Source organism: Triturus cristatus, chromosome 5_2 (assembly GCF_964204655.1).
Source record: "Triturus cristatus chromosome 5_2, aTriCri1.1, whole genome shotgun sequence".
In the NCBI taxonomy this organism is placed as follows: Eukaryota; Metazoa; Chordata; class Amphibia; order Caudata; family Salamandridae; genus Triturus; species Triturus cristatus.
In genome coordinates, this window is record NC_140588.1 from 551,923,489 (window position 1) to 551,949,656 (window position 26,168).

The window sequence follows — 26,168 nt, forward strand, 5'->3', positions numbered from 1 at the left end:
GCAACATCCTTCCCCAACATAGTTCAATATGCAAAAGTTTACCAGAATAGGAAAGCAATCCAATACAGTTTCTCTTTGACAGTAGAATATTAAAAACTTTGACATTTCCACATTCCTGCAGCAGTTTATGCTCCTTTCACATGGGAGGTTCCATGGTGTAATGGTTAGCACTTTGGACTTTGAATCCAATGATCCGAGTTCAAATCTCGGTGGGACCATTTTATGACTCTTGACCAAATCATTTTCTTTCAAGTGTATTCATTAATATCACATATCTAATACCGGTAGGGTGAACAATTAATTTATTGATTATACTCTAAAAGTTTATTAGATGTGAGCAAATAATAGAAATTTTACCATACCTGGAAACTAAATGGCTCAAAATAATGAGAGATTTTACAAACTCACTCTGGTTTCTCAAACTCATCACAGGGGCCTGATGCAAGACATTACTTTTTAAAATCTTACTGTTATTGTTAAGGCGAACAAGGAACTTTTTCATTGCAAAGCATTCATTAAAACAAAACTTGAGGAGTCAAACTTTGTATTACGGGGACCGAAGATGTGCAGTTTGAATAATAATCTTGAAATTCAGACGTACAAAGATTTTACACACTGATTTTCAACAGTAAATCCACAACCAAAAAAGTTGAATCTTTTGAAAGACATGTCAAAGGTGTGAATCTGAAATTCACTTTTAAAGACATTCACAATGAAATGCACTGTGTAAGTCCAGCATGTTGTCAGCTAAGAAATCAGCAAAAATGAACTATCTCATTACTGGCCATATAGATGAGAAAGGAAAATAAACTCATGTTTACAATGTGGATGTGAAAGAACAGTTTCTAGGTTCAGCTTCAATATTTATGTTAATGAATAATTGATATGTTCATATTGTCTAACAGCTATCTAGACGGATAAAGCTATGTATGCATCTATACATACTTATGCGTTCATACGCATCAGTATAAAACATTGATATTATGTTTTTTCTAGACCAAATTCTAAAAAATGAGTTAAACAGTGAATCTCATAATTGTAGTAGGTCCCACCGAGATTTGAACTCGGATTGCTGGATTCAGAGTCCAGAGTGCTAACCATTACACCATGGAACCCTCTCACACAAGAGTGACTTTTCCATTGAGACAAAAGAGAGCGCATCAGTGATGGCCTTCTCTTATATTGATAAAAAGATATCTCATTTGAATGGTCATAGTGGATAGAGCTTTAATGTGATTTGATTCTTTTCAGCTATATTCTCTATAAAAGTGTTAAATATTCAAATGTTTATCTGAATATAAAAGTTATATCACACTGTTCATCTTTGCCTGTAGCATAATAAAACAGTCTACATTTCCAGACTACTGAAGCAATGTCTCTGTCTCCTGCATGGGTGGCTCCATAGAGCAATGGTTGGCAATTTGGACTTTGCATCCAATGATCCGATTTGAAACCTTGGAGGGACTTTTTTTATTACTCTTGAGCTTTTCCATTTCTTCATCTTTGTTCATTGATAGCTCAAATCCAACACCAGTAGGTTGAAATAGTCAATTATTGAATGCTTTCAAAATGTCCATCAGCTTGAACAAGTTACATCAATACAAACTTTAAAATACTTTGACATCAAATTTCTTCACAAAGTAGTTAGCCATTATAAAATCATATTCTGATTTTCTCAAACGCATTTCAGATGGGTGATTCACAGCATCACTTTTTTAAGCTTTCCCGCTATTGATAAGGCGAAAATAGCACATTTTGAATGAGAAGTTTTCTTCAATCAAACATAGAGGAACCCAAATGATGATCTCATTCAGCTAGTAAAAATGTTGTTTTATATTAGTATGGAAATCGTGAAAAGAAAATGTTTTTCATGCTGATTTACAACAGTTGATCTCCAATCGTAAAATATAAGCTTTTGGTCGGAGGCATCACAGGTACTGATCAAATTCTAATTTTTGAACATTGTTCACAAATCATATGATATGCTTTATATACATAAACTGTATTGTTGGATCAATACTGAGTAAAAAGTGACTATCTCAATTTCAGGACATATAAAAGAGAAAGAAGTAGAAACTCATGTTTCAAATGCTGAGAGGCAACAACTGTTCATGATTTTCACCTCCACTAATTATATTTATTTTTATAATCTATATGTTTATGTTTTCCTATAAATATACAGAGACATATAGCTATATATACAGAGATACATATGTACAGGTTGATTTTTACATGTTTATAAGTAAATGTGATGTTGTTCCAAATAAAACTTCTAAGAACTGAATGGAAAAGAAAATTGTAAAGTTCAGATAAGTCCCACTGAAATTTGTACTCAGATCCCTGTTTTCAGAGTCCAGAGTGCTAACCATGACATCATCCACCCTCCCGTACCAGGGTGAGCTTTCCATTTTGACAGAAGAGATTTGCCTCAGGGGGCAACTTATCTTTCATTGAAAAATATTATCTCACATAAAAACCACTGTTCAACAGAGTTATAACGTTATTTGAGTCTTTTGGGCAACATCCTTCCCCAACATAGTTCAATATGCAAAAGTTTACCAGAATAGGAAAGCAATCCAATACAGTTTCTCTTTGACAGTAGAATATTAAAAACTTTGACATTTCCACATTCCTGCAGCAGTTTATGCTCCTTTCACATGGGAGGTTCCATGGTGTAATGGTTAGCACTTTGGACTTTGAATCCAATGATCCGAGTTCAAATCTCGGTGGGACCATTTTATGACTCTTGACCAAATCATTTTCTTTCAAGTGTATTCATTAATATCACATATCTAATACCGGTAGGGTGAACAATTAATTTATTGATTATACTCTAAAAGTTTATTAGATGTGAGCAAATAATAGAAATTTTACCATACCTGGAAACTAAATGGCTCAAAATAATGAGAGATTTTACAAACTCACTCTGGTTTCTCAAACTCATCACAGGGGCCTGATGCAAGACATTACTTTTTAAAATCTTACTGTTATTGTTAAGGCGAACAAGGAACTTTTTCATTGCAAAGCATTCATTAAAACAAAACTTGAGGAGTCAAACTTTGTATTACGGGGACCGAAGATGTGCAGTTTGAATAATAATCTTGAAATTCAGACGTACAAAGATTTTACACACTGATTTTCAACAGTAAATCCACAACCAAAAAAGTTGAATCTTTTGAAAGACATGTCAAAGGTGTGAATCTGAAATTCACTTTTAAAGACATTCACAATGAAATGCACTGTGTAAGTCCAGCATGTTGTCAGCTAAGAAATCAGCAAAAATGAACTATCTCATTACTGGCCATATAGATGAGAAAGGAAAATAAACTCATTTTTACAATGTGGATGTGAAAGAACAGTTTCTAGGTTCAGCTTCAATATTTATGTTAATGAATAATTGATATGTTCATATTGTCTAACAGCTATCTAGACGGATAAAGCTATGTATGCATCTATACATACTTATGCGTTCATACGCATCAGTATAAAACATTGATATTATGTTTTTTCTAGACCAAATTCTAAAAAATGAGTTAAACAGTGAATCTCATAATTGTAGTAGGTCCCACCGAGATTTGAACTCGGATCGCTGGATTCAGAGTCCAGAGTGCTAACCATTACACCATGGAACCCTCTCACACAAGAGTGACTTTTCCATTGAGACAAAAGAGAGCGCATCAGTGATGGCCTTCTCTTATATTGATAAAAAGATATCTCATTTGAATGGTCATAGTGGATAGAGCTTTAATGTGATTTGATTCTTTTCAGCTATATTCTCTATAAAAGTGTTAAATATTCAAATGTTTATCTGAATATAAAAGTTATATCACAATGTTCATCTTTGCCTGTAGCATAATAAAACAGTCTACATTTCCAGACTACTGAAGCAATGTCTCTGTCTCCTGCATGGGTGGCTCCATAGAGCAATGGTTGGCAATTTGGACTTTGCAGCCAATGATCCGATTTGAAACCTTGGAGGGACTTTTTTTATTTCTCTTGAGCTTTTCCATTTCTTCATCTTTGTTCATTGATAGCTCAAATCCAACACCAGTAGGTTGAAATAGTCAATTATTGAATGCTTTCAAAATGTCCATCAGCTTGAACAAGTTACATCAATACAAACTTTAAAATACTTTGACATCAAATTTCTTCACAAAGTAGTTATCCATTATAAAATCATATTCTGATTTTCTCAAACGCATTTCAGATGGGTGATTCACAGCATCACTTTTTTAAGCTTTCCCGCTATTGATAAGGCGAAAATAGCACATTTTGAATGAGAAGTTTTCTTCAATCAAACATAGAGGAACCCAAATGATGATCTCATTCAGCTAGTAAAAATGTTGTTTTATATTAGTATGGAAATCGTGAAAAGAAAATGTTTTTCATGCTGATTTACAACAGTTGATCTCCAATCGTAAAATATAAGCTTTTGGTCGGAGGCATCACAGGTACTGATCAAATTCTAATTTTTGAACATTGTTCACAAATCATATGATATGCTTTATATACATAAACTGTATTGTTGGATCAATACTGAGTAAAAAGTGACTATCTCAATTTCAGGACATATAAAAGAGAAAGAAGTAGAAACTCATGTTTCAAATGCTGAGAGGCAACAACTGTTCATGATTTTCACCTCCACTAATTATATTTATTTTTATAATCTATATGTTTATATTTTCCTATAAATATACAGAGACATATAGCTATATATACAGAGATACATATGTACAGGTTGATTTTTACATGTTTATAAGTAAATGTGATGTTGTTCCAAATAAAACTTCTAAGAACTGAATGGAAAAGAAAATTGTAAAGTTCAGATAAGTCCCACTGAAATTTGTACTCAGATCCCTGTTTTCAGAGTCCAGAGTGCTAACCATGACACCATCCACCCTCCCGTACCAGGGTGAGCTTTCCATTTTGACAGAAGAGATTTGCCTCAGGGGGCAACTTATCTTTCATTGAAAAATATTATCTCACATAAAAACCACTGTTCAACAGAGTTATAACGTTATTTGAGTCTTTTGGGCAACATCCTTCCCCAACATAGTTCAATATGCAAAAGTTTACCAGAATAGGAAAGCAATCCAATACAGTTTCTCTTTGACAGTAGAATATTAAAAACTTTGACATTTCCACATTCCTGCAGCAGTTTATGCTCCTTTCACATGGGAGGTTCCATGGTGTAATGGTTAGCACTTTGGACTTTGAATCCAATGATCCGAGTTCAAATCTCGGTGGGACCATTTTATGACTCTTGACCAAATCATTTTCTTTCAAGTGTATTCATTAATATCACATATCTAATACCGGTAGGGTGAACAATTAATTTATTGATTATACTCTAAAAGTTTATTAGATGTGAGCAAATAATAGAAATTTTACAATACCTGGAAACTAAATGGCTCAAAATAATGAGAGATTTTACAAACTCACTCTGGTTTCTCAAACTCATCACAGGGGCCTGATGCAAGACATTACTTTTTAAAATCTTACTGTTATTGTTAAGGCGAACAAGGAACTTTTTCATTGCAAAGCATTCATTAAAACAAAACTTGAGGAGTCAAACTTTGTATTACGGGGACCGAAGATGTGCAGTTTGAATAATAATCTTGAAATTCAGACGTACAAAGATTTTACACACTGATTTTCAACAGTAAATCCACAACCGAAAAAGTTGAATCTTTTGAAAGACATGTCAAAGGTGTGAATCTGAAATTCACTTTTAAAGACATTCACAATGAAATGCACTGTGTAAGTCCAGCATGTTGTCAGCTAAGAAATCAGCAAAAATGAACTATCTCATTACTGGCCATATAGATGAGAAAGGAAAATAAACTCATGTTTACAATGTGGATGTGAAAGAACAGTTTCTAGGTTCAGCTTCAATATTTATGTTAATGAATAATTGATATGTTCATATTGTCTAACAGCTATCTAGACGGATAAAGCTATGTATGCATCTATACATACTTATGCGTTCATACGCATCAGTATAAAACATTGATATTATGTTTTTTCTAGACCAAATTCTAAAAAATGAGTTAAACAGTGAATCTCATAATTGTAGTAGGTCCCACCGAGATTTGAACTCGGATTGCTGGATTCAGAGTCCAGAGTGCTAACCATTACACCATGGAACCCTCTCACACAAGAGTGACTTTTCCATTGAGACAAAAGAGAGCGCATCAGTGATGGCCTTCTCTTATATTGATAAAAAGATATCTCATTTGAATGGTCATAGTGGATAGAGCTTTAATGTGATTTGATTCTTTTCAGCTATATTCTCTATAAAAGTGTTAAATATTCAAATGTTTATCTGAATATAAAAGTTATATCACACTGTTCATCTTTGCCTGTAGCATAATAAAACAGTCTACATTTCCAGACTACTGAAGCAATGTCTCTGTCTCCTGCATGGGTGGCTCCATAGAGCAATGGTTGGCAATTTGGACTTTGCATCCAATGATCCGATTTGAAACCTTGGAGGGACTTTTTTTATTACTCTTGAGCTTTTCCATTTCTTCATCTTTGTTCATTGATAGCTCAAATCCAACACCAGTAGGTTGAAATAGTCAATTATTGAATGCTTTCAAAATGTCCATCAGCTTGAACAAGTTACATCAATACAAACTTTAAAATACTTTGACATCAAATTTCTTCACAAAGTAGTTAGCCATTATAAAATCATATTCTGATTTTCTCAAACGCATTTCAGATGGGTGATTCACAGCATCACTTTTTTAAGCTTTCCCGCTATTGATAAGGCGAAAATAGCACATTTTGAATGAGAAGTTTTCTTCAATCAAACATAGAGGAACCCAAATGATGATCTCATTCAGCTAGTAAAAATGTTGTTTTATATTAGTATGGAAATCGTGAAAAGAAAATGTTTTTCATGCTGATTTACAACAGTTGATCTCCAATCGTAAAATATAAGCTTTTGGTCGGAGGCATCACAGGTACTGATCAAATTCTAATTTTTGAACATTGTTCACAAATCATATGATATGCTTTATATACATAAACTGTATTGTTGGATCAATACTGAGTAAAAAGTGACTATCTCAATTTCAGGACATATAAAAGAGAAAGAAGTAGAAACTCATGTTTCAAATGCTGAGAGGCAACAACTGTTCATGATTTTCACCTCCACTAATTATATTTATTTTTATAATCTATATGTTTATGTTTTCCTATAAATATACAGAGACATATAGCTATATATACAGAGATACATATGTACAGGTTGATTTTTACATGTTTATAAGTAAATGTGATGTTGTTCCAAATAAAACTTCTAAGAACTGAATGGAAAAGAAAATTGTAAAGTTCAGATAAGTCCCACTGAAATTTGTACTCAGATCCCTGTTTTCAGAGTCCAGAGTGCTAACCATGACACCATCCACCCTCCCGTACCAGGGTGAGCTTTCCATTTTGACAGAAGAGATTTGCCTCAGGGGGCAACTTATCTTTCATTGAAAAATATTATCTCACATAAAAACCACTGTTCAACAGAGTTATAACGTTATTTGAGTCTTTTGGGCAACATCCTTCCCCAACATAGTTCAATATGCAAAAGTTTACCAGAATAGGAAAGCAATCCAATACAGTTTCTCTTTGACAGTAGAATATTAAAAACTTTGACATTTCCACATTCCTGCAGCAGTTTATGCTCCTTTCACATGGGAGGTTCCATGGTGTAATGGTTAGCACTTTGGACTTTGAATCCAATGATCCGAGTTCAAATCTCGGTGGGACCATTTTATGACTCTTGACCAAATCATTTTCTTTCAAGTGTATTCATTAATATCACATATCTAATACCGGTAGGGTGAACAATTAATTTATTGATTATACTCTAAAAGTTTATTAGATGTGAGCAAATAATAGAAATTTTACAATACCTGGAAACTAAATGGCTCAAAATAATGAGAGATTTTACAAACTCACTCTGGTTTCTCAAACTCATCACAGGGGCCTGATGCAAGACATTACTTTTTAAAATCTTACTGTTATTGTTAAGGCGAACAAGGAACTTTTTCATTGCAAAGCATTCATTAAAACAAAACTTGAGGAGTCAAACTTTGTATTACGGGGACCGAAGATGTGCAGTTTGAATAATAATCTTGAAATTCAGACGTACAAAGATTTTACACACTGATTTTCAACAGTAAATCCACAACCAAAAAAGTTGAATCTTTTGAAAGACATGTCAAAGGTGTGAATCTGAAATTCACTTTTAAAGACATTCACAATGAAATGCACTGTGTAAGTCCAGCATGTTGTCAGCTAAGAAATCAGCAAAAATGAACTATCTCATTACTGGCCATATAGATGAGAAAGGAAAATAAACTCATGTTTACAATGTGGATGTGAAAGAACAGTTTCTAGGTTCAGCTTCAATATTTATGTTAATGAATAATTGATATGTTCATATTGTCTAACAGCTATCTAGACGGATAAAGCTATGTATGCATCTATACATACTTATGCGTTCATACGCATCAGTATAAAACATTGATATTATGTTTTTTCTAGACCAAATTCTAAAAAATGAGTTAAACAGTGAATCTCATAATTGTAGTAGGTCCCACCGAGATTTGAACTCGGATTGCTGGATTCAGAGTCCAGAGTGCTAACCATTACACCATGGAACCCTCTCACACAAGAGTGACTTTTCCATTGAGACAAAAGAGAGCGCATCAGTGATGGCCTTCTCTTATATTGATAAAAAGATATCTCATTTGAATGGTCATAGTGGATAGAGCTTTAATGTGATTTGATTCTTTTCAGCTATATTCTCTATAAAAGTGTTAAATATTCAAATGTTTATCTGAATATAAAAGTTATATCACACTGTTCATCTTTGCCTGTAGCATAATAAAACAGTCTACATTTCCAGACTACTGAAGCAATGTCTCTGTCTCCTGCATGGGTGGCTCCATAGAGCAATGGTTGGCAATTTGGACTTTGCATCCAATGATCCGATTTGAAACCTTGGAGGGACTTTTTTTATTACTCTTGAGCTTTTCCATTTCTTCATCTTTGTTCATTGATAGCTCAAATCCAACACCAGTAGGTTGAAATAGTCAATTATTGAATGCTTTCAAAATGTCCATCAGCTTGAACAAGTTACATCAATACAAACTTTAAAATACTTTGACATCAAATTTCTTCACAAAGTAGTTAGCCATTATAAAATCATATTCTGATTTTCTCAAACGCATTTCAGATGGGTGATTCACAGCATCACTTTTTTAAGCTTTCCCGCTATTGATAAGGCGAAAATAGCACATTTTGAATGAGAAGTTTTCTTCAATCAAACATAGAGGAACCCAAATGATGATCTCATTCAGCTAGTAAAAATGTTGTTTTATATTAGTATGGAAATCGTGAAAAGAAAATGTTTTTCATGCTGATTTACAACAGTTGATCTCCAATCGTAAAATATAAGCTTTTGGTCGGAGGCATCACAGGTACTGATCAAATTCTAATTTTTGAACATTGTTCACAAATCATATGATATGCTTTATATACATAAACTGTATTGTTGGATCAATACTGAGTAAAAAGTGACTATCTCAATTTCAGGACATATAAAAGAGAAAGAAGTAGAAACTCATGTTTCAAATGCTGAGAGGCAACAACTGTTCATGATTTTCACCTCCACTAATTATATTTATTTTTATAATCTATATGTTTATGTTTTCCTATAAATATACAGAGACATATAGCTATATATACAGAGATACATATGTACAGGTTGATTTTTACATGTTTATAAGTAAATGTGATGTTGTTCCAAATAAAACTTCTAAGAACTGAATGGAAAAGAAAATTGTAAAGTTCAGATAAGTCCCACTGAAATTTGTACTCAGATCCCTGTTTTCAGAGTCCAGAGTGCTAACCATGACATCATCCACCCTCCCGTACCAGGGTGAGCTTTCCATTTTGACAGAAGAGATTTGCCTCAGGGGGCAACTTATCTTTCATTGAAAAATATTATCTCACATAAAAACCACTGTTCAACAGAGTTATAACGTTATTTGAGTCTTTTGGGCAACATCCTTCCCCAACATAGTTCAATATGCAAAAGTTTACCAGAATAGGAAAGCAATCCAATACAGTTTCTCTTTGACAGTAGAATATTAAAAACTTTGACATTTCCACATTCCTGCAGCAGTTTATGCTCCTTTCACATGGGAGGTTCCATGGTGTAATGGTTAGCACTTTGGACTTTGAATCCAATGATCCGAGTTCAAATCTCGGTGGGACCATTTTATGACTCTTGACCAAATCATTTTCTTTCAAGTGTATTCATTAATATCACATATCTAATACCGGTAGGGTGAACAATTAATTTATTGATTATACTCTAAAAGTTTATTAGATGTGAGCAAATAATAGAAATTTTACCATACCTGGAAACTAAATGGCTCAAAATAATGAGAGATTTTACAAACTCACTCTGGTTTCTCAAACTCATCACAGGGGCCTGATGCAAGACATTACTTTTTAAAATCTTACTGTTATTGTTAAGGCGAACAAGGAACTTTTTCATTGCAAAGCATTCATTAAAACAAAACTTGAGGAGTCAAACTTTGTATTACGGGGACCGAAGATGTGCAGTTTGAATAATAATCTTGAAATTCAGACGTACAAAGATTTTACACACTGATTTTCAACAGTAAATCCACAACCAAAAAAGTTGAATCTTTTGAAAGACATGTCAAAGGTGTGAATCTGAAATTCACTTTTAAAGACATTCACAATGAAATGCACTGTGTAAGTCCAGCATGTTGTCAGCTAAGAAATCAGCAAAAATGAACTATCTCATTACTGGCCATATAGATGAGAAAGGAAAATAAACTCATGTTTACAATGTGGATGTGAAAGAACAGTTTCTAGGTTCAGCTTCAATATTTATGTTAATGAATAATTGATATGTTCATATTGTCTAACAGCTATCTAGACGGATAAAGCTATGTATGCATCTATACATACTTATGCGTTCATACGCATCAGTATAAAACATTGATATTATGTTTTTTCTAGACCAAATTCTAAAAAATGAGTTAAACAGTGAATCTCATAATTGTAGTAGGTCCCACCGAGATTTGAACTCGGATTGCTGGATTCAGAGTCCAGAGTGCTAACCATTACACCATGGAACCCTCTCACACAAGAGTGACTTTTCCATTGAGACAAAAGAGAGCGCATCAGTGATGGCCTTCTCTTATATTGATAAAAAGATATCTCATTTGAATGGTCATAGTGGATAGAGCTTTAATGTGATTTGATTCTTTTCAGCTATATTCTCTATAAAAGTGTTAAATATTCAAATGTTTATCTGAATATAAAAGTTATATCACACTGTTCATCTTTGCCTGTAGCATAATAAAACAGTCTACATTTCCAGACTACTGAAGCAATGTCTCTGTCTCCTGCATGGGTGGCTCCATAGAGCAATGGTTGGCAATTTGGACTTTGCATCCAATGATCCGATTTGAAACCTTGGAGGGACTTTTTTTATTACTCTTGAGCTTTTCCATTTCTTCATCTTTGTTCATTGATAGCTCAAATCCAACACCAGTAGGTTGAAATAGTCAATTATTGAATGCTTTCAAAATGTCCATCAGCTTGAACAAGTTACATCAATACAAACTTTAAAATACTTTGACATCAAATTTCTTCACAAAGTAGTTAGCCATTATAAAATCATATTCTGATTTTCTCAAACGCATTTCAGATGGGTGATTCACAGCATCACTTTTTTAAGCTTTCCCGCTATTGATAAGGCGAAAATAGCACATTTTGAATGAGAAGTTTTCTTCAATCAAACATAGAGGAACCCAAATGATGATCTCATTCAGCTAGTAAAAATGTTGTTTTATATTAGTATGGAAATCGTGAAAAGAAAATGTTTTTCATGCTGATTTACAACAGTTGATCTCCAATCGTAAAATATAAGCTTTTGGTCGGAGGCATCACAGGTACTGATCAAATTCTAATTTTTGAACATTGTTCACAAATCATATGATATGCTTTATATACATAAACTGTATTGTTGGATCAATACTGAGTAAAAAGTGACTATCTCAATTTCAGGACATATAAAAGAGAAAGAAGTAGAAACTCATGTTTCAAATGCTGAGAGGCAACAACTGTTCATGATTTTCACCTCCACTAATTATATTTATTTTTATAATCTATATGTTTATGTTTTCCTATAAATATACAGAGACATATAGCTATATATACAGAGATACATATGTACAGGTTGATTTTTACATGTTTATAAGTAAATGTGATGTTGTTCCAAATAAAACTTCTAAGAACTGAATGGAAAAGAAAATTGTAAAGTTCAGATAAGTCCCACTGAAATTTGTACTCAGATCCCTGTTTTCAGAGTCCAGAGTGCTAACCATGACATCATCCACCCTCCCGTACCAGGGTGAGCTTTCCATTTTGACAGAAGAGATTTGCCTCAGGGGGCAACTTATCTTTCATTGAAAAATATTATCTCACATAAAAACCACTGTTCAACAGAGTTATAACGTTATTTGAGTCTTTTGGGCAACATCCTTCCCCAACATAGTTCAATATGCAAAAGTTTACCAGAATAGGAAAGCAATCCAATACAGTTTCTCTTTGACAGTAGAATATTAAAAACTTTGACATTTCCACATTCCTGCAGCAGTTTATGCTCCTTTCACATGGGAGGTTCCATGGTGTAATGGTTAGCACTTTGGACTTTGAATCCAATGATCCGAGTTCAAATCTCGGTGGGACCATTTTATGACTCTTGACCAAATCATTTTCTTTCAAGTGTATTCATTAATATCACATATCTAATACCGGTAGGGTGAACAATTAATTTATTGATTATACTCTAAAAGTTTATTAGATGTGAGCAAATAATAGAAATTTTACCATACCTGGAAACTAAATGGCTCAAAATAATGAGAGATTTTACAAACTCACTCTGGTTTCTCAAACTCATCACAGGGGCCTGATGCAAGACATTACTTTTTAAAATCTTACTGTTATTGTTAAGGCGAACAAGGAACTTTTTCATTGCAAAGCATTCATTAAAACAAAACTTGAGGAGTCAAACTTTGTATTACGGGGACCGAAGATGTGCAGTTTGAATAATAATCTTGAAATTCAGACGTACAAAGATTTTACACACTGATTTTCAACAGTAAATCCACAACCAAAAAAGTTGAATCTTTTGAAAGACATGTCAAAGGTGTGAATCTGAAATTCACTTTTAAAGACATTCACAATGAAATGCACTGTGTAAGTCCAGCATGTTGTCAGCTAAGAAATCAGCAAAAATGAACTATCTCATTACTGGCCATATAGATGAGAAAGGAAAATAAACTCATTTTTACAATGTGGATGTGAAAGAACAGTTTCTAGGTTCAGCTTCAATATTTATGTTAATGAATAATTGATATGTTCATATTGTCTAACAGCTATCTAGACGGATAAAGCTATGTATGCATCTATACATACTTATGCGTTCATACGCATCAGTATAAAACATTGATATTATGTTTTTTCTAGACCAAATTCTAAAAAATGAGTTAAACAGTGAATCTCATAATTGTAGTAGGTCCCACCGAGATTTGAACTCGGATCGCTGGATTCAGAGTCCAGAGTGCTAACCATTACACCATGGAACCCTCTCACACAAGAGTGACTTTTCCATTGAGACAAAAGAGAGCGCATCAGTGATGGCCTTCTCTTATATTGATAAAAAGATATCTCATTTGAATGGTCATAGTGGATAGAGCTTTAATGTGATTTGATTCTTTTCAGCTATATTCTCTATAAAAGTGTTAAATATTCAAATGTTTATCTGAATATAAAAGTTATATCACAATGTTCATCTTTGCCTGTAGCATAATAAAACAGTCTACATTTCCAGACTACTGAAGCAATGTCTCTGTCTCCTGCATGGGTGGCTCCATAGAGCAATGGTTGGCAATTTGGACTTTGCAGCCAATGATCCGATTTGAAACCTTGGAGGGACTTTTTTTATTTCTCTTGAGCTTTTCCATTTCTTCATCTTTGTTCATTGATAGCTCAAATCCAACACCAGTAGGTTGAAATAGTCAATTATTGAATGCTTTCAAAATGTCCATCAGCTTGAACAAGTTACATCAATACAAACTTTAAAATACTTTGACATCAAATTTCTTCACAAAGTAGTTATCCATTATAAAATCATATTCTGATTTTCTCAAACGCATTTCAGATGGGTGATTCACAGCATCACTTTTTTAAGCTTTCCCGCTATTGATAAGGCGAAAATAGCACATTTTGAATGAGAAGTTTTCTTCAATCAAACATAGAGGAACCCAAATGATGATCTCATTCAGCTAGTAAAAATGTTGTTTTATATTAGTATGGAAATCGTGAAAAGAAAATGTTTTTCATGCTGATTTACAACAGTTGATCTCCAATCGTAAAATATAAGCTTTTGGTCGGAGGCATCACAGGTACTGATCAAATTCTAATTTTTGAACATTGTTCACAAATCATATGATATGCTTTATATACATAAACTGTATTGTTGGATCAATACTGAGTAAAAAGTGACTATCTCAATTTCAGGACATATAAAAGAGAAAGAAGTAGAAACTCATGTTTCAAATGCTGAGAGGCAACAACTGTTCATGATTTTCACCTCCACTAATTATATTTATTTTTATAATCTATATGTTTATATTTTCCTATAAATATACAGAGACATATAGCTATATATACAGAGATACATATGTACAGGTTGATTTTTACATGTTTATAAGTAAATGTGATGTTGTTCCAAATAAAACTTCTAAGAACTGAATGGAAAAGAAAATTGTAAAGTTCAGATAAGTCCCACTGAAATTTGTACTCAGATCCCTGTTTTCAGAGTCCAGAGTGCTAACCATGACACCATCCACCCTCCCGTACCAGGGTGAGCTTTCCATTTTGACAGAAGAGATTTGCCTCAGGGGGCAACTTATCTTTCATTGAAAAATATTATCTCACATAAAAACCACTGTTCAACAGAGTTATAACGTTATTTGAGTCTTTTGGGCAACATCCTTCCCCAACATAGTTCAATATGCAAAAGTTTACCAGAATAGGAAAGCAATCCAATACAGTTTCTCTTTGACAGTAGAATATTAAAAACTTTGACATTTCCACATTCCTGCAGCAGTTTATGCTCCTTTCACATGGGAGGTTCCATGGTGTAATGGTTAGCACTTTGGACTTTGAATCCAATGATCCAAGTTCAAATCTCGGTGGGACCATTTTATGACTCTTGACCAAATCATTTTCTTTCAAGTGTATTCATTAATATCACATATCTAATACCGGTAGGGTGAACAATTAATTTATTGATTATACTCTAAAAGTTTATTAGATGTGAGCAAATAATAGAAATTTTACAATACCTGGAAACTAAATGGCTCAAAATAATGAGAGATTTTACAAACTCACTCTGGTTTCTCAAACTCATCACAGGGGCCTGATGCAAGACATTACTTTTTAAAATCTTACTGTTATTGTTAAGGCGAACAAGGAACTTTTTCATTGCAAAGCATTCATTAAAACAAAACTTGAGGAGTCAAACTTTGTATTACGGGGACCGAAGATGTGCAGTTTGAATAATAATCTTGAAATTCAGACGTACAAAGATTTTACACACTGATTTTCAACAGTAAATCCACAACCAAAAAAGTTGAATCTTTTGAAAGACATGTCAAAGGTGTGAATCTGAAATTCACTTTTAAAGACATTCACAATGAAATGCACTGTGTAAGTCCAGCATGTTGTCAGCTAAGAAATCAGCAAAAATGAACTATCTCATTACTGGCCATATAGATGAGAAAGGAAAATAAACTCATGTTTACAATGTGGATGTGAAAGAACAGTTTCTAGGTTCAGCTTCAATATTTATGTTAATGAATAATTGATATGTTCATATTGTCTAACAGCTATCTAGACGGATAAAGCTATGTATGCATCTATACATACTTATGCGTTCATACGCATCAGTATAAAACATTGATATTATGTTTTTTCTAGACCAAATTCTAAAAAATGAGTTAAACAGTGAATCTCATAATTGTAGTAGGTCCCACCGAGATTTGAACTCGGATTGCTGGATTCAGAGTCCAGAGTGCTAACCATTACACCATGGAACCCTCTCACACAAGAGTGACTTTTCCATTGAGACAAAAGAGAGCGCATCAGTGATGGCCTTCTCTTATATTGATAAAAAGATATCTCATTTGAATGGTCATAGTGGATAGAGCTTTAATGTGATTTGATTCTTTTCAGCTATATTCTCTATAAAAGTGTTAAATATTCAAATGTTTATCTGAATATAAAAGTTATATCACACTGTTCATCTTTGCCTGTAGCATAATAAAACAGTCTACATTTCCAGACTACTGAAGCAATGTCTCTGTCTCCTGCATGGGTGGCTCCATAGAGCAATGGTTGGCAATTTGGACTTTGCATCCAATGATCCGATTTGAAACCTTGGAGGGACTTTTTTTATTACTCTTGAGCTTTTCCATTTCTTCATCTTTGTTCATTGATAGCTCAAATCCAACACCAGTAGGTTGAAATAGTCAATTATTGAATGCTTTCAAAATGTCCATCAGCTTGAACAAGTTACATCAATACAAACTTTAAAATACTTTGACATCAAATTTCTTCACAAAGTAGTTAGCCATTATAAAATCATATTCTGATTTTCTCAAACGCATTTCAGATGGGTGATTCACAGCATCACTTTTTTAAGCTTTCCCGCTATTGATAAGGCGAAAATAGCACATTTTGAATGAGAAGTTTTCTTCAATCAAACATAGAGGAACCCAAATGATGATCTCATTCAGCTAGTAAAAATGTTGTTTTATATTAGTATGGAAATCGTGAAAAGAAAATGTTTTTCATGCTGATTTACAACAGTTGATCTCCAATCGTAAAATATAAGCTTTTGGTCGGAGGCATCACAGGTACTGATCAAATTCTAATTTTTGAACATTGTTCACAAATCATATGATATGCTTTCTATACATAAACTGTATCGTTGGATCAATAATGAGTAAAAAGTGACTATCTCAATTTCAGGACATATAAAAGAGAAAGAAGTAGAAACTCATGTTTCAAATGCTGAGAGGCAACAACTGTTCATGATTTTCACCTCCACTAATTATATTTATTTTTATAATCTATATGTTTATGTTTTCCTATAAATATACAGAGACATATAGCTATATATACAGAGATACATATGTACAGGTTGATTTTTACATGTTTATAAGTAAATGTGATGTTGTTCCAAATAAAACTTCTAAGAACTGAATGGAAAAGAAAATTGTAAAGTTCAGATAAGTCCCACTGAAATTTGTACTCAGATCCCTGTTTTCAGAGTCCAGAGTGCTAACCATGACATCATCCACCCTCCCGTACCAGGGTGAGCTTTCCATTTTGACAGAAGAGATTTGCCTCAGGGTGCAACTTATCTTTCATTGAAAAATATTATCTCACATAAAAACCACTGTTCAACAGAGTTATAACGTTATTTGAGTCTTTTGGGCAACATCCTTCCCCAACATAGTTCAATATGCAAAAGTTTACCAGAATAGGAAAGCAATCCAATACAGTTTCTCTTTGACAGTAGAATATTAAAAACTTTGACATTTCCACATTCCTGCAGCAGTTTATGCTCCTTTCACATGGGAGGTTCCATGGTGTAATGGTTAGCACTTTGGACTTTGAATCCAATGATCCGAGTTCAAATCTCGGTGGGACCATTTTATGACTCTTGACCAAATCATTTTCTTTCAAGTGTATTCATTAATATCACATATCTAATACCGGTAGGGTGAACAATTAATTTATTGATTATACTCTAAAAGTTTATTAGATGTGAGCAAATAATAGAAATTTTACCATACCTGGAAACTAAATGGCTCAAAATAATGAGAGATTTTACAAACTCACTCTGGTTTCTCAAACTCATCACAGGGGCCTGATGCAAGACATTACTTTTTAAAATCTTACTGTTATTGTTAAGGCGAACAAGGAACTTTTTCATTGCAAAGCATTCATTAAAACAAAACTTGAGGAGTCAAACTTTGTATTACGGGGACCGAAGATGTGCAGTTTGAATAATAATCTTGAAATTCAGACGTACAAAGATTTTACACACTGATTTTCAACAGTAAATCCACAACCAAAAAAGTTGAATCTTTTGAAAGACATGTCAAAGGTGTGAATCTGAAATTCACTTTTAAAGACATTCACAATGAAATGCACTGTGTAAGTCCAGCATGTTGTCAGCTAAGAAATCAGCAAAAATGAACTATCTCATTACTGGCCATATAGATGAGAAAGGAAAATAAACTCATTTTTACAATGTGGATGTGAAAGAACAGTTTCTAGGTTCAGCTTCAATATTTATGTTAATGAATAATTGATATGTTCATATTGTCTAACAGCTATCTAGACGGATAAAGCTATGTATGCATCTATACATACTTATGCGTTCATACGCATCAGTATAAAACATTGATATTATGTTTTTTCTAGACCAAATTCTAAAAAATGAGTTAAACAGTGAATCTCATAATTGTAGTAGGTCCCACCGAGATTTGAACTCAGATTGCTGGATTCAGAGTCCAGAGTGCTAACCATTACACCATGGAACCCTCTCACACAAGAGTGACTTTTCCATTGAGACAAAAGAGAGCGCATCAGTGATGGCCTTCTCTTATATTGATAAAAAGATATCTCATTTGAATGGTCATAGTGGATAGAGCTTTAATGTGATTTGATTCTTTTCAGCTATATTCTCTATAAAAGTGTTAAATATTCAAATGTTTATCTGAATATAAAAGTTATATCACAATGTTCATCTTTGCCTGTAGCATAATAAAACAGTCTACATTTCCAGACTACTGAAGCAATGTCTCTGTCTCCTGCATGGGTGGCTCCATAGAGCAATGGTTGGCAATTTGGACTTTGCAGCCAATGATCCGATTTGAAACCTTGGAGGGACTTTTTTTATTTCTCTTGAGCTTTTCCATTTCTTCATCTTTGTTCATTGATAGCTCAAATCCAACACCAGTAGGTTGAAATAGTCAATTATTGAATGCTTTCAAAATGTCCATCAGCTTGAACAAGTTACATCAATACAAACTTTAAAATACTTTGACATCAAATTTCTTCACAAAGTAGTTATCCATTATAAAATCATATTCTGATTTTCTCAAACGCATTTCAGATGGGTGATTCACAGCATCACTTTTTTAAGCTTTCCCGCTATTGATAAGGCGAAAATAGCACATTTTGAATGAGAAGTTTTCTTCAATCAAACATAGAGGAACCCAAATGATGATCTCATTCAGCTAGTAAAAATGTTGTTTTATATTAGTATGGAAATCGTGAAAAGAAAATGTTTTTCATGCTGATTTACAACAGTTGATCTCCAATCGTAAAATATAAGCTTTTGGTCGGAGGCATCACAGGTACTGATCAAATTCTAATTTTTGAACATTGTTCACAAATCATATGATATGCTTTATATACATAAACTGTATTGTTGGATCAATACTGAGTAAAAAGTGACTATCTCAATTTCAGGACATATAAAAGAGAAAGAAGTAGAAACTCATGTTTCAAATGCTGAGAGGCAACAACTGTTCATGATTTTCACCTCCACTAATTATATTTATTTTTATAATCTATATGTTTATGTTTTCCTATAAATATACAGAGACATATAGCTATATATACAGAGATACATATGTACAGGTTGATTTTTACATGTTTATAAGTAAATGTGATGTTGTTCCAAATAAAACTTCTAAGAACTGAATGGAAAAGAAAATTGTAAAGTTCAGATAAGTCCCACTGAAATTTGTACTCAGATCCCTGTTTTCAGAGTCCAGAGTGCTAACCATGACACCATCCACCCTCCCGTACCAGGGTGAGCTTTCCATTTTGACAGAAGAGATTTGCCTCAGGGGGCAACTTATCTTTCATTGAAAAATATTATCTCACATAAAAACCACTGTTCAACAGAGTTATAACGTTATTTGAGTCTTTTGGGCAACATCCTTCCCCAACATAGTTCAATATGCAAAAGTTTACCAGAATAGGAAAGCAATCCAATACAGTTTCTCTTTGACAGTAGAATATTAAAAACTTTGACATTTCCACATTCCTGCAGCAGTTTATGCTCCTTTCACATGGGAGGTTCCATGGTGTAATGGTTAGCACTTTGGACTTTGAATCCAATGATCCGAGTTCAAATCTCGGTGGGACCATTTTATGACTCTTGACCAAATCATTTTCTTTCAAGTGTATTCATTAATATCACATATCTAATACCGGTAGGGTGAACAATTAATTTATTGATTATACTCTAAAAGTTTATTAGATGTGAGCAAATAATAGAAATTTTACAATACCTGGAAACTAAATGGCTCAAAATAATGAGAGATTTTACAAACTCACTCTGGTTTCTCAAACTCATCACAGGGGCCTGATGCAAGACATTACTTTTTAAAATCTTACTGTTATTGTTAAGGCGAACAAGGAACTTTTTCATTGCAAAGCATTCATTAAAACAAAACTTGAGGAGTCAAACTTTGTATTACGGGGACCGAAGATGTGCAGTTTGAATAATAATCTTGAAATTCAGACGTACAAAGATTTTACACACTGATTTTCAACAGTAAATCCACAACCAAAAAAGTTGAATCTTTTGAAAGACATGTCAAAGGTGTGAATCTGAAATTCACTTTTAAAGACATTCACAATGAAATGCACTGTGTAAGTCCAGCATGTTGTCAGCTAAGAAATCAGCAAAAATGAACTATCTCATTACTGGCCATATAGATGAGAAAGGAAAATAAACTCATGTTTACAATGTGGATGTGAAAGAACAGTTTCTAGGTTCAGCTTCAATATTTATGTTAATGAATAATTGATATGTTCATATTGTCTAACAGCTATCTAGACGGATAAAGCTATGTATGCATCTATACATACTTATGCGTTCATACGCATCAGTATAAAACATTGATATTATGTTTTTTCTAGACCAAATTCTAAAAAATGAGTTAAAGAGTGAATCTCATAATTGTAGTAGGTCCCACCGAGATTTGAACTCGGATTGCTGGATTCAGAGTCCAGAGTGCTAACCATTACACCATGGAACCCTCTCACACGAGAGTGACTTTTCCATTGAGACAAAAGAGAGCGCATCAGTGATGGCCTTCTCTTATATTGATAAAAAGATATCTCATTTGAATGGTCATAGTGGATAGAGCTTTAATGTGATTTGATTCTTTTCAGCTATATTCTCTATAAAAGTGTTAAATATTCAAATGTTTATCTGAATATAAAAGTTATATCACACTGTTCATCTTTGCCTGTAGCATAATAAAACAGTCTACATTTCCAGACTACTGAAGCAATGTCTCTGTCTCCTGCATGGGTGGCTCCATAGAGCAATGGTTGGCAATTTGGACTTTGCATCCAATGATCCGATTTGAAACCTTGGAGGGACTTTTTTTATTACTCTTGAGCTTTTCCATTTCTTCATCTTTGTTCATTGATAGCTCAAATCCAACACCAGTAGGTTGAAATAGTCAATTATTGAATGCTTTCAAAATGTCCATCAGCTTGAACAAGTTACATCAATACAAACTTTAAAATACTTTGACATCAAATTTCTTCACAAAGTAGTTAGCCATTATAAAATCATATTCTGATTTTCTCAAACGCATTTCAGATGGGTGATTCACAGCATCACTTTTTTAAGCTTTCCCGCTATTGATAAGGCGAAAATAGCACATTTTGAATGAGAAGTTTTCTTCAATCAAACATAGAGGAACCCAAATGATGATCTCATTCAGCTAGTAAAAATGTTGTTTTATATTAGTATGGAAATCGTGAAAAGAAAATGTTTTTCATGCTGATTTACAACAGTTGATCTCCAATCGTAAAATATAAGCTTTTGGTCGGAGGCATCACAGGTACTGATCAAATTCTAATTTTTGAACATTGTTCACAAATCATATGATATGCTTTATATACATAAACTGTATTGTTGGATCAATACTGAGTAAAAAGTGACTATCTCAATTTCAGGACATATAAAAGAGAAAGAAGTAGAAACTCATGTTTCAAATGCTGAGAGGCAACAACTGTTCATGATTTTCACCTCCACTAATTATATTTATTTTTATAATCTATATGTTTATGTTTTCCTATAAATATACAGAGACATATAGCTATATATACAGAGATACATATGTACAGGTTGATTTTTACATGTTTATAAGTAAATGTGATGTTGTTCCAAATAAAACTTCTAAGAACTGAATGGAAAAGAAAATTGTAAAGTTCAGATAAGTCCCACTGAAATTTGTACTCAGATCCCTGTTTTCAGAGTCCAGAGTGCTAACCATGACACCATCCACCCTCCCGTACCAGGGTGAGCTTTCCATTTTGACAGAAGAGATTTGCCTCAGGGGGCAACTTATCTTTCATTGAAAAATATTATCTCACATAAAAACCACTGTTCAACAGAGTTATAACGTTATTTGAGTCTTTTGGGCAACATCCTTCCCCAACATAGTTCAATATGCAAAAGTTTACCAGAATAGGAAAGCAATCCAATACAGTTTCTCTTTGACAGTAGAATATTAAAAACTTTGACATTTCCACATTCCTGCAGCAGTTTATGCTCCTTTCACATGGGAGGTTCCATGGTGTAATGGTTAGCACTTTGGACTTTGAATCCAATGATCCAAGTTCAAATCTCGGTGGGACCATTTTATGACTCTTGACCAAATCATTTTCTTTCAAGTGTATTCATTAATATCACATATCTAATACCGGAAGGGTGAACAATTAATTTATTGATTATACTCTAAAAGTTTATTAGATGTGAGCAAATAATAGAAATTTTACAATACCTGGAAACTAAATGGCTCAAAATAATGAGAGATTTTACAAACTCACTCTGGTTTCTCAAACTCATCACAGGGGCCTGATGCAAGACATTACTTTTTAAAATCTTACTGTTATTGTTAAGGCGAACAAGGAACTTTTTCATTGCAAAGCATTCATTAAAACAAAACTTGAGGAGTCAAACTTTGTATTACGGGGACCGAAGATGTGCAGTCTGAATAATAATCTTGAAATTCAGACGTACAAAGATTTTACACACTGATTTTCAACAGTAAATCCACAACCAAAAAAGTTGAATCTTTTGAAAGACATGTCAAAGGTGTGAATCTGAAATTCACTTTTAAAGACATTCACAATGAAATGCACTGTGTAAGTCCAGCATGTTGTCAGCTAAGAAATCAGCAAAAATGAACTATCTCATTACTGGCCATATAGATGAGAAAGGAAAATAAACTCATGTTTACAATGTGGATGTGAAAGAACAGTTTCTAGGTTCAGCTTCAATATTTATGTTAATGAATAATTGATATGTTCATATTGTCTAACAGCTATCTAGACGGATAAAGCTATGTATGCATCTATACATACTTATGCGTTCATACGCATCAGTATAAAACATTGATATTATGTTTTTTCTAGACCAAATTCTAAAAAATGAGTTAAACAGTGAATCTCATAATTGTAGTAGGTCCCACCGAGATTTGAACTCGGATCACTGGATTCAGAGTCCAGAGTGCTAACCATTACACCATGGAACCCTCTCACACAAGAGTGACTTTTCCATTGAGACAAAAGAGAGCGCATCAGTGATGGCCTTCTCTTATATTGATAAAAAGATATCTCATTTGAATGGTCATAGTGGATAGAGCTTTAATGTGATTTGATTCTTTTCAGCTATATTCTCTATAAAAGTGTTAAATATTCAAATGTTTATCTGAATATAAAAGTTATATCACACTGTTCATCTTTGCCTGTAGCATAATAAAACAGTCTACATTTCCAGACTACTGAAGCAATGTCTCTGTCTCCTGCATGGGTGGCTCCATAGAGCAATGGTTGGCAATTTGGACTTTGCATCCAATGATCCGATTTGAAACCTTGGAGGGACTTTTTTTATTACTCTTGAGCTTTTCCATTTCTTCATCTTTGTTCATTGATAGCTCAAATCCAACACCAGTAGGTTGAAATAGTCAATTATTGAATGCTTTCAAAATGTCCATCAGCTTGAACAAGTTGCATCAATACAAACTTTAAAATACTTTGACATCAAATTTCTTCACAAAGTAGTTAGCCATTATAAAATCATATTCTGATTTTCTCAAACGCATTTCAGATGGGTGATTCACAGCATCACTTTTTTAAGCTTTCCCGCTATTGATAAGGCGAAAATAGCACATTTTGAATGAGAAGTTTTCTTCAATCAAACATAGAGGAACCCAAATGATGATCTCATTCAGCTAGTAAAAATGTTGTTTTATATTAGTATGGAAATCGTGAAAAGAAAATGTTTTTCATGCTGATTTACAACAGTTGATCTCCAATCGTAAAATATAAGCTTTTGGTCGGAGGCATCACAGGTACTGATCAAATTCTAATTTTTGAACATTGTTCACAAATCATATGATATGCTTTATATACATAAACTGTATTGTTGGATCAATACTGAGTAAAAAGTGACTATCTCAATTTCAGGACATATAAAAGAGAAAGAAGTAGAAACTCATGTTTCAAATGCTGAGAGGCAACAACTGTTCATGATTTTCACCTCCACTAATTATATTTATTTTTATAATCTATATGTTTATATTTTCCTATAAATATACAGAGACATATAGCTATATATACAGAGATACATATGTACAGGTTGATTTTTACATGTTTATAAGTAAATGTGATGTTGTTCCAAATAAAACTTCTAGGAACTGAATGGAAAAGAAAATTGTAAAGTTCAGATAAGTCCCACTGAAATTTGTACTCAGATCCCTGTTTTCAGAGTCCAGAGTGCTAACCATGACACCATCCACCCTCCCGTACCAGGGTGAGCTTTCCATTTTGACAGAAGAGATTTGCCTCAGGGGGCAACTTATCTTTCATTGAAAAATATTATCTCACATAAAAACCACTGTTCAACAGAGTTATAATGTTATTTGAGTCTTTTGGGCAACATCCTTCCCCAACATAGTTCAATATGCAAAAGTTTACCAGAATAGGAAAGCAATCCAATACAGTTTCTCTTTGACAGTAGAATATTAAAAACTTTGACATTTCCACATTCCTGCAGCAGTTTATGCTCCTTTCACATGGGAGGTTCCATGGTGTAATGGTTAGCACTTTGGACTTTGAATCCAATGATCCGAGTTCAAATCTCGGTGGGACCGTTTTATGACTCTTGACCAAATCATTTTCTTTCAAGTGTATTCATTAATATCACATATCTAATACCGGTAGGGTGAACAATTAATTTATTGATTATACTCTAAAAGTTTATTAGATGTGAGCAAATAATAGAAATTTTACAATACCTGGAAACTAAAAGGCTCAAAATAATGAGAGATTTTACAAACTCACTCTGGTTTCTCAAACTCATCACAGGGGCCTGATGCAAGACATTACTTTTTAAAATCTTACTGTTATTGTTAAGGCGAACAAGGAACTTTTTCATTGCAAAGCATTCATTAAAACAAAACTTGAGGAGTCAAACTTTGTATTACGGGGACCGAAGATGTGCAGTTTGAATAATAATCTTGAAATTCAGACGTACAAAGATTTTACACACTGATTTTCAACAGTAAATCCACAACCAAAAAAGTTGAATCTTTTGAAAGACATGTCAAAGGTGTGAATCTGAAATTCACTTTTAAAGACATTCACAATGAAATGCACTGTGTAAGTCCAGCATGTTGTCAGCTAAGAAATCAGCAAAAATGAACTATCTCATTACTGGCCATATAGATGAGAAAGGAAAATAAACTCATGTTTACAATGTGGATGTGAAAGAACAGTTTCTAGGTTCAGCTTCAATATTTATGTTAATGAATAATTGATATGTTCATATTGTCTAACAGCTATCTAGACGGATAAAGCTATGTATGCATCTATACATACTTATGCGTTCATACGCATCAGTATAAAACATTGATATTATGTTTTTTCTAGAC

General features: G+C 33.4%; 18 non-coding genes across 18 annotated transcripts; 9 read left to right on the top strand and 9 right to left on the bottom strand.

The window, feature by feature from the left end:
* The first annotated feature begins 146 nt into the window (after positions 1–146).
* Positions 147–218, top strand: TRNAQ-UUG (transfer RNA glutamine (anticodon UUG)). The gene has a single exon. It is a non-coding gene; the product is annotated as a tRNA-Gln (tRNA).
* Positions 219–1,043: 825 nt separating this feature from the next.
* On the bottom strand, positions 1,044–1,115 carry TRNAQ-CUG (transfer RNA glutamine (anticodon CUG)). Its single transcript has one exon. It is a non-coding gene; the product is annotated as a tRNA-Gln (tRNA).
* A 1,548-nt stretch (positions 1,116–2,663) lies between these two features.
* TRNAQ-UUG (transfer RNA glutamine (anticodon UUG)) lies at positions 2,664–2,735 on the top strand. The gene has a single exon. It is a non-coding gene; the product is annotated as a tRNA-Gln (tRNA).
* Positions 2,736–3,560: 825 nt separating this feature from the next.
* Positions 3,561–3,632, bottom strand: TRNAQ-CUG (transfer RNA glutamine (anticodon CUG)). The gene has a single exon. It is a non-coding gene; the product is annotated as a tRNA-Gln (tRNA).
* A 1,548-nt stretch (positions 3,633–5,180) lies between these two features.
* Positions 5,181–5,252, top strand: TRNAQ-UUG (transfer RNA glutamine (anticodon UUG)). Its single transcript has one exon. It is a non-coding gene; the product is annotated as a tRNA-Gln (tRNA).
* An 825-nt stretch (positions 5,253–6,077) lies between these two features.
* TRNAQ-CUG (transfer RNA glutamine (anticodon CUG)) lies at positions 6,078–6,149 on the bottom strand. The gene has a single exon. It is a non-coding gene; the product is annotated as a tRNA-Gln (tRNA).
* Positions 6,150–7,697: 1,548 nt separating this feature from the next.
* On the top strand, positions 7,698–7,769 carry TRNAQ-UUG (transfer RNA glutamine (anticodon UUG)). Its single transcript has one exon. It is a non-coding gene; the product is annotated as a tRNA-Gln (tRNA).
* Positions 7,770–8,594: 825 nt separating this feature from the next.
* On the bottom strand, positions 8,595–8,666 carry TRNAQ-CUG (transfer RNA glutamine (anticodon CUG)). Its single transcript has one exon. It is a non-coding gene; the product is annotated as a tRNA-Gln (tRNA).
* A 1,548-nt stretch (positions 8,667–10,214) lies between these two features.
* Positions 10,215–10,286, top strand: TRNAQ-UUG (transfer RNA glutamine (anticodon UUG)). The gene has a single exon. It is a non-coding gene; the product is annotated as a tRNA-Gln (tRNA).
* An 825-nt stretch (positions 10,287–11,111) lies between these two features.
* Positions 11,112–11,183, bottom strand: TRNAQ-CUG (transfer RNA glutamine (anticodon CUG)). The gene has a single exon. It is a non-coding gene; the product is annotated as a tRNA-Gln (tRNA).
* A 1,548-nt stretch (positions 11,184–12,731) lies between these two features.
* TRNAQ-UUG (transfer RNA glutamine (anticodon UUG)) lies at positions 12,732–12,803 on the top strand. The gene has a single exon. It is a non-coding gene; the product is annotated as a tRNA-Gln (tRNA).
* An 825-nt stretch (positions 12,804–13,628) lies between these two features.
* On the bottom strand, positions 13,629–13,700 carry TRNAQ-CUG (transfer RNA glutamine (anticodon CUG)). Its single transcript has one exon. It is a non-coding gene; the product is annotated as a tRNA-Gln (tRNA).
* A 2,445-nt stretch (positions 13,701–16,145) lies between these two features.
* Positions 16,146–16,217, bottom strand: TRNAQ-CUG (transfer RNA glutamine (anticodon CUG)). The gene has a single exon. It is a non-coding gene; the product is annotated as a tRNA-Gln (tRNA).
* A 1,548-nt stretch (positions 16,218–17,765) lies between these two features.
* TRNAQ-UUG (transfer RNA glutamine (anticodon UUG)) lies at positions 17,766–17,837 on the top strand. The gene has a single exon. It is a non-coding gene; the product is annotated as a tRNA-Gln (tRNA).
* Positions 17,838–20,282: 2,445 nt separating this feature from the next.
* On the top strand, positions 20,283–20,354 carry TRNAQ-UUG (transfer RNA glutamine (anticodon UUG)). Its single transcript has one exon. It is a non-coding gene; the product is annotated as a tRNA-Gln (tRNA).
* Positions 20,355–21,179: 825 nt separating this feature from the next.
* TRNAQ-CUG (transfer RNA glutamine (anticodon CUG)) lies at positions 21,180–21,251 on the bottom strand. Its single transcript has one exon. It is a non-coding gene; the product is annotated as a tRNA-Gln (tRNA).
* A 2,445-nt stretch (positions 21,252–23,696) lies between these two features.
* Positions 23,697–23,768, bottom strand: TRNAQ-CUG (transfer RNA glutamine (anticodon CUG)). Its single transcript has one exon. It is a non-coding gene; the product is annotated as a tRNA-Gln (tRNA).
* Positions 23,769–25,316: 1,548 nt separating this feature from the next.
* TRNAQ-UUG (transfer RNA glutamine (anticodon UUG)) lies at positions 25,317–25,388 on the top strand. Its single transcript has one exon. It is a non-coding gene; the product is annotated as a tRNA-Gln (tRNA).
* Positions 25,389–26,168: the final 780 nt, after the last annotated feature.